The sequence below is a fragment of the Sceloporus undulatus genome, chromosome 2, assembly GCF_019175285.1.
Source record: "Sceloporus undulatus isolate JIND9_A2432 ecotype Alabama chromosome 2, SceUnd_v1.1, whole genome shotgun sequence".
NCBI classification, from domain to species: Eukaryota; Metazoa; Chordata; class Lepidosauria; order Squamata; family Phrynosomatidae; genus Sceloporus; species Sceloporus undulatus.
The window spans coordinates 269,566,337-269,580,502 of NC_056523.1; the positions used below are offsets into that span (position 1 = coordinate 269,566,337).

General features: G+C 40.3%; 1 long non-coding RNA gene across 1 annotated transcript; it reads right to left on the bottom strand.

The window, feature by feature from the left end:
* Positions 1–620: 620 nt before the first annotated feature.
* Positions 621–11,098, bottom strand: LOC121922275. The gene is made up of 3 exons (XR_006102132.1): positions 10,935–11,098; positions 911–965; positions 621–663 (listed from the first exon to the last, which is right to left on the bottom strand). It is a non-coding gene; the product is annotated as an uncharacterized LOC121922275 (long non-coding RNA).
* Positions 11,099–14,166: the final 3,068 nt, after the last annotated feature.

Below are 14,166 nucleotides of genomic sequence, written 5' to 3' on the forward strand. Positions count from 1 at the left end.
CTGGGAGACTGCCAACAAGTATCAACTGCTGTAGGCTATTTTTCAGAGGACAGAACTGACAAAACCACCTCTGAGTAGCCCTTGCCTAAGAAAACCATATGAAATTCGTGCGATTGCCATAAGGTGACAGATGACTTGAAGACACATACACACACACACAAACATACATATGATCAATGTATATATTTCACCATGGATGGGGGAGAAGAGTTGAAAATCAGTTTTCAACTACCTAAAACTTTCTAAATCCATAAGAATTTAAAATAGACTTATTACTCTTCACTATTATTACTTTATTCATTAAGTTCAGGCCAAAGCATTTGTATATGCTAGAAGGAAATTTCATACTGGCTTGGACTCTTGAGTGATATAGGGTTCTCTGTAGTTCCATATAAAAATACCATTTAAACAATGAATTTTAAGTCATGCAGCAGATCCACCATTCTCAAACTGATACTAGTCCCATTCTGCTCTTTTATATTATTTTTGCCAGAAAACCTGTAAGATAACATGCAAAGTAATACCATACCTGTAGCAGATGCTTGTATTCCATTATGATAGCTGAATGGTTACATTTACTGAAATCATATGCTCCAACAATGGCATAGGAAAACAACTGTGCCAGGCCAGTGCAATGAAGAAAGAAAATCAGTTTGGGAGAAGCTAGACAGAAAGGAGAAAATATTAAATATTTGGTTATCAGAGTCTCCTTTTGGCAACAATATTAAATTTTAGCTGTAATAGTAATACAGTTTGTTAGAAATGAATGAATGAATGAATGAGTAAGTGAATAGGTGCACCCAGGCCTAAAATATTGGAAAAGGAAGTCTATATATTTACCCATGGTGTCCCTTAGGAAAAGATTTTTGCTTCTGAATTTCTTGCAGTGGTGTCTCACTAATATATTTACCTTTTTGCCTCTGGGTATTTTCCATACTTGATGTGATTTAAAAGTTGTCTCATACCTGTAAACAATATGTAAAAAATTGTTCCATTAGCAATTTCCAAAGAAGGAGAGATTAAAAACAACCCAAATATCATAGCGTCTGAAAATGAAACAAACGTGGAACCTATCCAAACATTTAGATGAGGAAAGTGGAGAAACAGCCTATCAAGATTTTGGCATATGTTATGAAATTACATCATTATCTGTTTTAGAAAAAAAATGAAGGTAAACAACTGTTGCATCATAATTTTATTTGCATTGCTGAAAAGAAAAGAAAACTCATAAGCATACAGCTCTTTGCTTGAAAGTGCTGTTATTCATAATACTATATTGAAAAATTGATTTTTTTTCAATAGGTCAATGAAATGGAGATAGCAGCTTTTAGCAGTTACTCAAATTGTTTTTAAGGAGGAAGGCTGTCGTACTTTGGCCCCATCATGAGAAGGCACATCTCATTGGAAAATACAATAATACTAAGAAAGGTGGAGGGAAGTAGAAAGAGAGGAAGGCCACATGCTAGATAGATGGACTCTATTAGGGAGGCCACTTGTATGAATTTACAGGAACTAAGTGGAGCAGTAGAGAAAAGAGTCTTGGAAATGTCTCATCCACAGAGTCGCCATGAGTCGAGATCAACTCAAGGGCAGTTAACAACAACAATAAATGACAACAGCAAGGAGCTTTACAATCTCCAAACTAGACATTCTGCTTTATCGTATTGGGCTAATTAATTAGTCTAGGTATTTTATTTACTAAAGTATTTATATCCCACCCTTTGTCAAAGATCTCACTGCATTCATCCAAGTCTCTCTGTAAATGTATATGCTACACCTTTCTAAAGAAACAAGAACTATAACCAGCGTTGCTCGCTAGGTGGTGCTCCCATATTCCAGATAGGACTTCAAAGAATCAAATGGTTTCTTCTGCTACTGGCTGTACCCTCTGGTCATGAGCGTAAATCTGTTCCTATCCAGAGAATACATGCATATTATGGATCTTTGAACACTGGCAATAGCATGTTGCAGTAAATTGGTCCCAGTGAAATTAAACTCACAGAAGAGCTATTTTATGATATCTTATTGAACACCCAAGAATTGAACTATATAAATAATTGCAATCACAGAACTTCTAATTTGGAGCAATTTAGTTCATAAAATATGAAACAAATCATGCTCGGTCAGACCAGAGGTCTATGTGTGTCTGTGTTCCTTCAAGTTGCTTGTTGACTTATGGTGACTCCATGAATTTCACAGTGTTTTCTTAGCCAAGAAATACTCAGTTATGGTTTTTGCCTGATGTGAAAAGGAGCCACTTTTTGTGGCTTCTTTTTGTATCGCAGAAAGGCCAGATCGGGATCACAGCGTGTGATTGCTGCAGCCCTGCTCTGGTGAGGAAAGGGCCGACTGGTGAGCCCCTAAGTCTGCTATCCCATTTCACTCCCCTATTTGGTTAGCTCTCTGTGTTGATTGTTTCGAGGAGTTATCTGCGGGTGTGTATTCTTTATATTTGTTCTAATAAAAGGTCATATAGTTTCACATACCTGGGGTCTCTATCAGTTATTACTGGTATAGCAGGTATTGGATCTTACAAATTATATTGCCTCCCTCTCACATAGCCAAGTTGCATATTCCCCAAACTAATGATGCACCTGCTCACTCATCTCAAGTTGCTGTCAAGTCAGTTTTATGGAAGCTCTATGGATCAGCTGCCCTGCTCAGGTCTTGCAAACTCAAAGCCATGGCTTTCTTGTTCGAGTCATCCATTTGTAGTGCGACCTTCCTCTTTTTCCACTACCTTCCACTTTTCCCACCATGTTTTCTAATGCCATCTCATGATGTATCCAAACTACGACAGACTTATTTTGGTCATTTTGGCTCCAAGGAAACGTTCAGGCTTGGTTTGCTTTAGGGACCATTCATGTGTCCTTTTGGAAGTCTGTGACATCTGTAAAATGTTCCTGTAGAGTCACATGAGTTGATTCTCTTTCTGTCCTTTTTCTTCACTGTCCAGCTTTCATAATCTAATTATGGTCTTTCAGAACTGAGATGTCTTTTCCAAAGACCTGTTAGTACCATGATACAAATATTTCAGCCTTGAAAATGTATGTTTTTGGGCTACAGCTCCTGGAATCCTGCAGCTAGCATGGCCAATTGGCTGATTTTTATATAATATATTGACATTATTTGGGGATTAACCCTTTTAAAATGGTATAAATTTAAGTTCATAATTGAAGCTACTTATTCCCCTCTGTTTCTAATCTTCTCCAGAGTAGTGCCCTTGACATGTCTTGGACTGCAACTGCATAACTGTCTATGATGGGCTGGAATATAATCCAACATATCTGGCAGGATGCCAGAGTTGGGAATACTTGGTCTATAGGAAATCAGAGGAAAGATATGGATAAAAATAATTAAATTCAGGGTGGTATCATAGGGGTTAATTTTCTTCTCTAAATAAAAGCTATAATGATTCTTGAGAATTCCTCCCTAAAGCAAAGGGAGTCATTAGCAGGCAGACCTGAGAGCATTAAGATATGCAAAGTCTGGAAAGCTGCCACTGAGGGTTTTTTTTAGAAATATGTTTCCCTCCCAAACATTTTCCTTTTTAAAAAATGGAAGTCTTCCTGTTACAATTTTTTTAAAAGTTCATTTAAACAGAAAATGTAGTGGGTGGCTCTGTTCACCAGATGGAAACACATATCTTTCCAATTTCATCCTGGTTACATCCATGCCAGAAACACAAATATTCTGGAATTTCTTGTAATGTTTAAAAAAAACACACAACTGAATGAGAGCAGCCTGATGTGTAATGGAGATGGGGTACAGATGTTTAATCATTTCTTCCTGCTCAGAACTGTGTCTGTCCCCTGCTGTTTTTCAAACCATGGAGGCAGGGAAAGTGTTTCTTCTTCTGATATTTTCTATTTTGATGTGGGAAATCAGATAAGAAATGGCCAGTTTGGTTTGGCCAAATAACAGAAAAGGAAAGAGTTAGGCAGTCCTGTCTCTGCTTTTCTCAAAGCATTGGTAGTTGCTATTCATCAAGATGAAATAAAACAACTGTCAGTATCAGGAACTTTCATTCAAGTCACACGCCTTTTAAATCACAAGTTACTTTTAGGATGGGGAGAAACAACATTGCTTGTCTTCTCTTGAGACAAGAAATCTTGTAGTTTAAAAACACTACCTGGATATCTGACAGTAGTGGAACATGCAATGGAGATATTAGCCTAAATCCATTTGTTATCCCACTATGTATAAACCCATTGAATCAATGGACCACACAGAACTATTGCCTTACCAAGGTCCCGTTGATTTAATGGGTCTAACATTAGTTGGACCAATAATTAGATCAGTGTAGGAATCATGTAGCCCTCTATATGTGATTGGACTGCAACTCCCATCATTCCCCAGATGGCAATGGCTGCTGGGATTGGCAATCCAACTACATCAGGAGGGACACATGCTTCCAATCCCCAAGTTTTATGTCTGAGCTATCCACTTTTTAGAACATCTCCCTACTACTGCAGCCCCAGGTTTCAGGAAACAAGCCATTTGGAGAGAGGCCTGCCTGACCAGGAGGAATACAAAATATATTCATATTATGTTTTCCTGCAAGATTTCCTAGGGCTCAAGAAAACTCTGTGAAATGAGCAGACTGCTGCCAAGGATTCTTCACAGATTGCAAAGTTTTTCAGGGAATTATTCTACACAAAAAGTACATGTGGTGGGTTTTGTTTTTGTTTTTTGAAAAAAAAAATTCTGTATAAAAAGTATAAGGAGCAGACTGGCCTTCAGTAAAAGTATTTGTGCGTAAGAAAGACAAAGGGCATTTAGGACCATGGTGGATGTGAGGAGTTAGAGCATGTGGCAGCAGGGGACAAGTAGCAGCAAAAAGGAGCTTTCAAATTTGGAACACTGCTTAAGCTTTGTGTGCTTTGGACTTTATCACATGGACAAAAAAGATGGGAGCATAGTGGTATGTTTAAATGGCACACACATTTTAAGAGATCAGAAGTTGCGCCAACGCTACATTGCAGTCCTTAGGACTGCAGCGTGGCTTTGGCATGGCTCCAAAGTGACCCAAAACTGCTTTATTTTGGCCTGTCTGTTTGGGCCCTACTGTGTCCAGTTCTGGGCACCACAATTCAAAAAGGATGTTGATAAATTGGAGCATGTCCAAAAGAGGGCCATCAAAATGGTGAAGGGCCTGGAAACCATGTCTCATGAGGAAAGATTTAGGGAGCTGGGTATATTTAGTCTGTAAAAGAGATCTTTAACAGGTAATATGATTGCCCTGTTTTGAAAAGGTGTCATATTGAGGATGGAGTTTTCTGCTGCTCCAGAGACTAGAACACAGAACAATGGATGCAAGCTACAGGAAAAGAGATTCCACCTCAACATTAGGAGGACATACCTGGCAGTAAGGGCTGTTCGACAGTGGAACACCCTCCCTGAATGGAGAGTGGTGGAGTCTCCCTCCTTGGATGTCTTTGGGGATGCTTTGACTGGGAGTTCCTGCATGGCAGGGGGGTTGGGCTGGATGGTCCTTGTGGTCTCTTCCAACTCTACGATTCTATGATTCTGTGTATCTGAATTCACTCTGCCTTTGAACAGACTGGAAATATGCAATCTTACTTGGCAGTTAATTCTGTGTTTCTTTGTGATTCTTACTTCCAAGAAATAATTCATAGGGCTGCACTTGATCACAATTGTATACAGTGTTATACAATCCTAAACACATTTCCTTAGGTTGTAATTAGTACTTTTATTCAGCATACCCTTCAGCTGTCCCAATATGTCAGGGACAGTCCCAGTTAATCCTAAATCATCTTTTTTTCAGCTGCTTTTAAAATGTCCCTTTCTTACTCTCATACACCCTTTTACTTCATTTGCTGCAAAATGACTTCAGAGTGCAAAGTAATTTGCATTCAAAGGGAGAGAGGGCCTTTTCACACTGAGCTCAGAAGTAGGGTGAGTGCGCATTGGCCGATGCGTATTCACATTATATCGCACTGTATTTTCACACCTGGGTGGCCTTCTGAATTGAGGGGTTGCGGAGTCGGTTCGAATCGGGGGTAATTAGTGCAATGCGTATTCAGGCAAAGTGAGGCAAGTGCAGATTGGATTACCACAACACCAGCCCAATACAATGTGTATTGACCGATTCGCATCGGCAGCCTTGCGCATGCTCTGTGGGGCTCTGAACGGGTCGCGAACTTTTAAACTTCCGGGTGAAGAAGGAGGCACTGTTTAGCACGTTTATCACGAGAATTGCTGCACACACACACATACACCAACGGAAAAGAGCGCATATATATATATATATATATATATATATATATATGCGCCCGAGTTTATACATGACATATAACATAATAAAAAAGTGAAATGCTTATCCCCCCCCCACCTCCACAAAAGGTTTCAGCTTATCTCGGCCAATGGAAAAATCGCTCCCCAGCCCCGGGGGTTCCCCTGAAAGCGGAAAGGGCCACTGGGAGGAAATTCCAGCACAGCATCATGGGAAATTTGTAACCCGGGGGTCTTGCTGGTCTTCAGGAGGACCAGCAGATTGGATTTACACACCAAGCCCAACAGCAGAGGTTTTGAACTGGCCGTCAATGCGGATTCCATCAATCCACTAATTTGGCGGACTCACTAAAACGAGGAGCCAGCTGGCTTCAGTTTGGAACCCCCGTGGAAGGAGGACACAAGGGGCTCTGATGGAAAGCAACCGGGTGTGAAAATACAGCATGATATAACGTGAACACGCATCAGCCAATGCGCACTCACCATACTCCTGAGCTCAAAAAACCCCAGTGTGAAAAGGCCCAGAGTATTATTGTACTTCCCTGTAGGCATGTGGTTCTCACACTTTTTGCCCTTGTGATCCCCTTTACATCTATTTGTTGATGCTGTGTTGTAGTATATGACTAAAAATATTTTGTTTAGAGTGTGCATTCATTTATATTCACATATTAACATTTTATAACAAAATAGCTCTCCTCCTCATCCCTCAGGCAGAGGCTTCAAGCATCATCCTTGCCTTTCTCATCCCTTCCAGGAGGGAAAAAAATTTATTAAGTGGAGGAGGAGGAATCAGGGCCTCCAAGTCTCTCGTCCCCCTTGAGCAACTCTTGCGGTCCCCCAGGGGTCCTACCCCACATTTTGAGAACCACTGCTTAGGCTCAGATAAAAGCAAAGTTTGCTTCTCCTAGCTGTGTATTCTTCCTCATTAATAACTTTTGCCATGTTGACCATGTTGTTTGGCCCAATATGTCCTGTTTTTCTTCTGTGAATTGTTGGAGGATATCATTCAATGGGTGACAGTTTCCTTGCATCCAGCGGCTCTTCTGCCTAGGCATACAGCTGATTCTGCTATACACTCTTCCAAGCTAATAGGATTTTGTTGTTATTGTTGTTGTGTGCCTTGAAGTAATTTCTGACTTAAGGGAACTCTAAGGAGAACCTAACACAAGGTTTTCTGGGGCTGAGAACATGTATTTCACCCAAGGTCACCTAATGGGTTTCCATGGCAGAATGGGGAATTGAACCCTGATCTCCAGAGTCATAGTTCAGTGTTCAAATAGCTACACCACTCAAGCTCTTTACTTTCTAATATATATTTTGAGGAATACAACCTGTCCCTGTAAGTGTACATTTAATATCATAATTTATTTATTTTCTTTAAAGTTGTTCTAAAAAATAATTTAGTGCTGCTACTTCCCTACTATTAACTAAAATATGCTACATCAAGAGTGCGATAAACTATTACCATATATACTTGACTATAAATCAACCTCATGTATAAGTCGAGTGCAGGTTGTGTGGCCAAAATTATGGATTTTGCCATGATCCATGGATAAGTCAAGGGTAAAACCTGGAGGTTCCTTCAGTGTATGTATGTGTGCGCATGGCAAAAGAGACTCTAATTGAGGCTTTCGTTTTAGCTTTTGTTTCGTCCTTCACTCCTCAAACAGCAGGTGGGAGAGGGACTCTGTTTAAAAGCAATTTATCACCCAGGACTCTTTCTGCTTGGTGCAACAGCTATTTTGTATACAGAACAACTATGGCTATCCAGACCAACTGTATTACCAAATAGGTTTGCATAAGGGTGGGATAGCTGACAAAAGAATAACTACATGGCAAGTTGATGGGTGGTTGTCCCAGTTCTGGAATGCTGAACCTTGATTTCACCTCTAGAAGATATTTTCACTCCTAGCTAGAAATCAGTCCTGGCCCATAGAAAGCAGGGAATTAATTCAGTTGTCTGGCAGATCATTTCCGGGCTCATTTGATGAGATGGGCTCTAATCCATTAAATAATAAATCTCTAGATGCTGCAAGAGAATTTGTTTAACTACCTCTTGTTAGAAACAGGCAAATTCCAGTCCTTTCTTCTTTCTATAAGAAACTGTAGCTACACATGGTAACTGTAAATTCTGTTACTAGTATCTGTATCTATTATCTGTGTCTGTTACTAGTATTCTGTATCTTTATCCAAAATCTATGGATACAGATACAGGAACCAGACTTTGTGGAAAGCCCAGATGTCCACATAGCCCTGATGTCTACTTTAGTAATGCTGTTACAGGTTCCAAAAAAAGCTGTCTACAACATCAAGAGTTTATACATCAACTCTTTATACTGGTCAAAGACCGAATAAATTTTATTACATCAGCTCTTTGTCCAATGTGATATGCCATCTTTTGCCAGCAATGCCATATTGCATTCCACACAGGAAAACCAGTCACTAGCAAAAGAATAAATGGACACATGCTAGATATAAGAAACGGCAATACAGAAAGGAAGGTGGGAACAAATGTCCTTTTTGAACAATGGTACAGTGGGGTCATGGTGTCTGCTGAGATACCAAGGACCCTCTTGAATACCAAAATCTATGGATGCTCCAAGTCCCATTGAATACAGTGGCATAGTAAAATGGTATACCTTGTATAAAATGGTAAAATCAAGGTTTGCTTTTTGGAATTTATTATGTTTTAATAGTTTCAAGCTGTGGCTTTGGATAAAGACTCCATGAATAAGGAGGACTGGCCATGCTTCAAAGACAGAAAACCAGAGTGATGTAGTGGTTGGAGTGTTAAACTATGATTCTGGAGACCAGAGTTCAAATCCCTTCTTAGCCATGAAAACTCACTTGCCCATTGGGCAAGTCACACTCTCTTGGCTTCAAAGAACAGCAAAAGCAAACCACCTCTGAACAAATCTTGCCAAGAAAACCTTGTGATATGGTCGCCTTAGGATCATCATAAGTTGGAAATGACTTGAAGACACACAACAATGACCTCAAAGGCAGAAAATAATGTAAAGAAAATTGAACTCCAGTTTATCAAGAAATTCAGCTCTCTTATATTAATAGAAATAAATGCGTTAAAGAAAACACTACATGCATTAATAAGCACTCCAGTGCAAGAATATCTGTGTCACCACCCCACAACTGTTTTTTGAATGGCTGTTATTAATGAAGAATTTTCAAACACCCCTTAAGAGATACCAGAAGGAACTACAGAACCAAGTGAAAGCCTACCTGTTCTTCTTCCCATCTTCTGTATCATTTGTTAGAAATGCCCTACTGCATTTTGTAGGACAAATAGGTCTGTTTCTATGTAGAAGAATAAAGTGACACAAATCTGATATTGGAAATGTCAGAATGGGAGCACATTTCTCCCATTGACTTTCATTTTCAATAAATGAAAGGCAGGCTCCAATATGAAACATCTGAACTACAATTTATCAAGAGATTCAGACATTTTCAACAGGAACAAAGCATTTTTAAAAACAAACAACTTGAAGGCACACAACTACAACAACATCTATCAGCATTCTTACTACACAGTTGCTCGGGGAGTGTTAAGAGTGAAAAGAAACAAGACTTGCCAAGATGAAGGATGGGCTAAAAGGGCAATCCCAATCGTCGTTGTTGTGTGCCTTCAAGTCATTTCTAATTTATGGTGACCCTAAGGTGCCCCATATCATGAGGGTTTCTTGGAAAGTTTCTTCAGAAGAAGATCTGAGACTTAGGGGCTGAAGAGACCGCCCCTAAAAGGTGGCCTGCAGCCGCCTCTTTCTTTGCCAGATTGGGGCCTTAGCAACTACACACCATGCCCCCGGTCTGGCCTTTCCACAACACAAAAAAGAGCTGCAAAAAGCAGCTCCTTTTTGTGCTGTGGAAAGGGCACCATAGCCACCAGTGCAACAGTTTTTTTGGCACTCCTTTGGTGCTGTGTCATCTGGACACAGCGCCAGAGGAGCCCTGTGATGCTGCCTGCCATGTGGTGGGGTGCACAGTGTCATGCCAGCATGAGGGCGTAGTTGAGGCATGCATCATGCAGATGCTGTGCCCCCACTCTGCCCCAATGCTGGCCTTTATCGCCTGTTGAGGCTGTAAGAAAGTATGACTTGCCTCAGGTCACCCAGTAGGTTACTCAAAGCCTGGATTCTAAGCCTGGATTCTTATGTATTAAGCCATCGACATATGAAGATAATGTTAGCAAGAATATGGGACCAGACCAAGATTTCCAGAAGAACCCCCATACCTCTCAAATTGTTAAGAAAAAGTACTGCAGAGGAAAATCACGCTCCACCCATGCCCTATAAAAATTGTCCAGTTAGGGCTGAAAATGCTTAGTGCATACATAATGCTGACTGACTGGTGATGGTAACTGGGGAGGGGGAAGAGAGAATGGAATAAATGGAGTGTCCTTAAAAAAGAGTGTATGTCTAACTGGAATCCTAAACAAAAACATTCTGAATTGCAGCATTATGTTGCAGGTCCTGCTTTGTAAACTGTAAATGAACAATTACTGTTGATAGATCTATGTCCCACTATTTCCATTATACTGTCTTTTAAAGCCATTTACACCATCTTTCATGACCATATCGTGCAGCCTCTAGTTCTTTTAAAGTTTTACACACACACACACACACACACACACACACACACACACACACTTTAATGGAAGTACTTACTTGTTGCATGAAGAATTTATTCTACAGATGGATGTTCCTTTGCAGATGGATGGCTTCAATATCCTTTAATTTAGGGATTGCTTTCACCAAAACAAAAGCGGTAGTGAAATCACTGAAAAAATGTCTGATTCCAGAGCCTTTAAGAAGATCTTGCTGTATCTTGTTTTGCTTCTAGTCATAGTAACTAAACAGAGATTTATCTCTTGCCCTCAGATAATCAAGAAGAAAAAAGGCTGGTGATAGCAATTCTTGGAGAGAAAAATGTTGCTCTGAGTCAAGTGGGTGTTAAAGAGAAAGAAGTTTGAATGCGCTGTAATTGCATTACTAGTCACATAAACAATTCATTTGGAATCTATGCTGTTTCCCAGCTCCACTGTGTGGAATCCCTGCTCCAGTTTGACCCCTTTTCTGCCACACACCTGTTTTTATCAAATTGAAATCAGTTTGGAAAGCCACATAGGTTCCCCATTATACAGCCACATCATTGCAAGAGGGCATTTCTACTGTGTGCACAAGCTCACCATTTGGGTTTATGTCTAGTCATGCAACCTCAGCAGCTCTGGGTTTTTTCTTTTGGATTTTTACATATTTGCTTAATTAAATATCCTGCACTTCTATAAAGTGAAGCTAGTACAGAAGGGGAAGTGAAATGCTGACCTGTGAAAGTATCCAAAGACACAGTAAGAACTGAGGGTGCTTCAGAGTCATTGGTTCATTTACCTAATCCAGTTTTTAATTTAGCAATAATTGTTCCTCAGAGTAATGTCATTGGCTATGATACTGCCACTGCACAAAGCTAGAATCATTGCCTACTTTTCTCACAAAAAAAAGACACAAAATGTGTAAAATAAATTACAGTATTGAACAAGCAACTGAGCTCTGGTAACTCAATTTGCTGTTTTGCCATCTGAACAGTTTTATCAAGAAGTGAGTAATATTCTTTTGCAACAAACAGAACTGGCTTTGTACATGTTTATGGGAAAATGGAGAACACCCAGACAGGATTCTGGTGTGCCACCTTAATATCAACAGCAATGCAATATTATTTCAGCTATAAAAGATGAAAGCAATAATTTCACTTGTTGTTGTTAACTGCCCTCGCGTAGGTCTTATGATCATTCTTTCCCTTCTCTGAACCTGCTCCAACTTCTCTCTATCCTTCTTAAAGTGAGGTGCTCAGAACTGAACACAGTAGTTCAGATGAGGCCTGACCAATGCAGAATATAGTGGGACTGTTACTTCTCTTGACTTGGAAACTATGTTTGTGCTAATCCAGAGTAAAATAACATTTGCTTTCTTTGCTGCACTGCTGGTTCATGTTCAATTTGTGATTAACAATAATCCCAAGGGCTTTTTTTGCATGTAGTATTGTTGAGCCATGTGTCCCTCATCATATACCTGTGGCCTAGATGTAGAATTTTGCATTTGTCTCTACTGAATTTCATTTTATTAATTTCTGACTAATTTTCTAGTTTATCTAGTCCTTTTTGATTCTATTCCTATCTTCCAGTGTGTTAGCCACCCTTCCTGGTTTTGTGTCATCTCCAAACCTGATAAAGATTCCTTCTACCTGTCATCCAATGTTGACTACCCCCCCCCCCCTTTAGTTCCAATTATATCAGAACTAAGTGACTGGAAGAATTTCCATAAAGTCTTCATTTTTTAAAGAAATAGCAACTACTTTGTTTCCTACAGTAGAAATAGCCTCTCCTATTTTGTGAGGAAAAAGAAAAGATTTGAGTTACAAGCCCTAGTCTGGGGTCACGATAAGAACATTGTTTACTTCCATTTTCCCCTTGTGCTGTGATATTTTAGTCATTCATTAGAAAGCTCTGCAACTCTGTATTTATTTATTCATCCACCATTTCCTTCCCACTTTAACTTTTTCAACTTTTTTTTCCTTAGAGGCCAAAAACCCATTCGTCATACTATGTTTACTCAGCCATGGTCATGCATTCCTGTAAAAATGAGTCACTTGTCCATGTTCTAACCTAAAATACCTGAAAAGACCCATATCAATTTTTCAGGCTTCTACAGACATCATATTATATTTCCCAAAATGGGGAAAGATTTAACTCTTCAACCACAGGTTCATACCCTGCAACAAAAATAGGGCATGTGCGCCCAAGCAAATTCACAGTGTGTTCAAGACTGCAAATGTTACTATTGAGAAACAACACATAAGCTAGGAGAGGCAATAGCAGTTTGCTTTTGCCTGAACATCCTGCTAAGGGCAGCATTCTGCTCTTTTCACCTCTGCTGAGTTAACTGAATGCAAACTACTTTTGTACTTCCATCTCTGTTTGTAGCAATTGAAGTAAACTGAGCATAAAAGGGGAAAGAGGGAGGAGGAGAAAGATACTGTGGCGCTGTATAGACGGGCCCTACAGGGCGCCATTATTACATGCAATGGGCGGCACTTCCAGACGTGACTTGCCCCTCGCACGTAACGAGGGTGTCAAAATGGTGGCGCCCTGTACATACGGGCGCTGCCATTTTGATGTGACGGACGCCTAGTGTCCACACATCCCAGCACCTTTGTGATGCCGCAAGTGTGCCATTGGCATCTTGCGGCATCACAACTGCACCGCAGAAAGAACCCACTTTTTGCGGGTTCTTTTTGCTGCGCGAGGGAGCTGCACAGTTTGTCCGCTGTGGCTCCCTTGCGCAGCAAACCAGGGCAGCAGGAGACTGCCCTTTTCGGGCGGTCTGTGCAAAGCCTGTATCCCGCCTGTGTTATTATAAAAGCAGCTGAAAAAGTGGGATGACAGAGGATTGTTTTTTGTGGGTTTTTTGGGCTATGTGGCCATGTTCTAGCAGAGTTCTCTGCTAGAACATGGCCACATAGCCCGAAAAACCCACAAAAACCTATGGATGCCAGCCATGAAAGCCTTCGACTTCACAGAGGATTGTTTGGGACTTGTCTGTGCATGAAGTTTGGCTTGACTATTTGAAGTATCAAAAGGGTGGAATGAGTAACTCTAATATTCTCCATCTTAATTCTGATATTCAGACTGTTACTACATACCCATGGGAGTTGTATTCCAAAAAATAACTATTCCACACGTGATGAAAAAAAGTGGGATCATATAGGCCCCATAGGCCTCAGATATAGAACTGCATAGTAACTTTTCTGCAAGCATCTTATCTAGTGAGCAGTCATCTTCTGATTTGCCCCTTCTTTTCTCTTAGCACCTGCCAGCAGCAGATGTTGCTGCAAACATAACCTCCT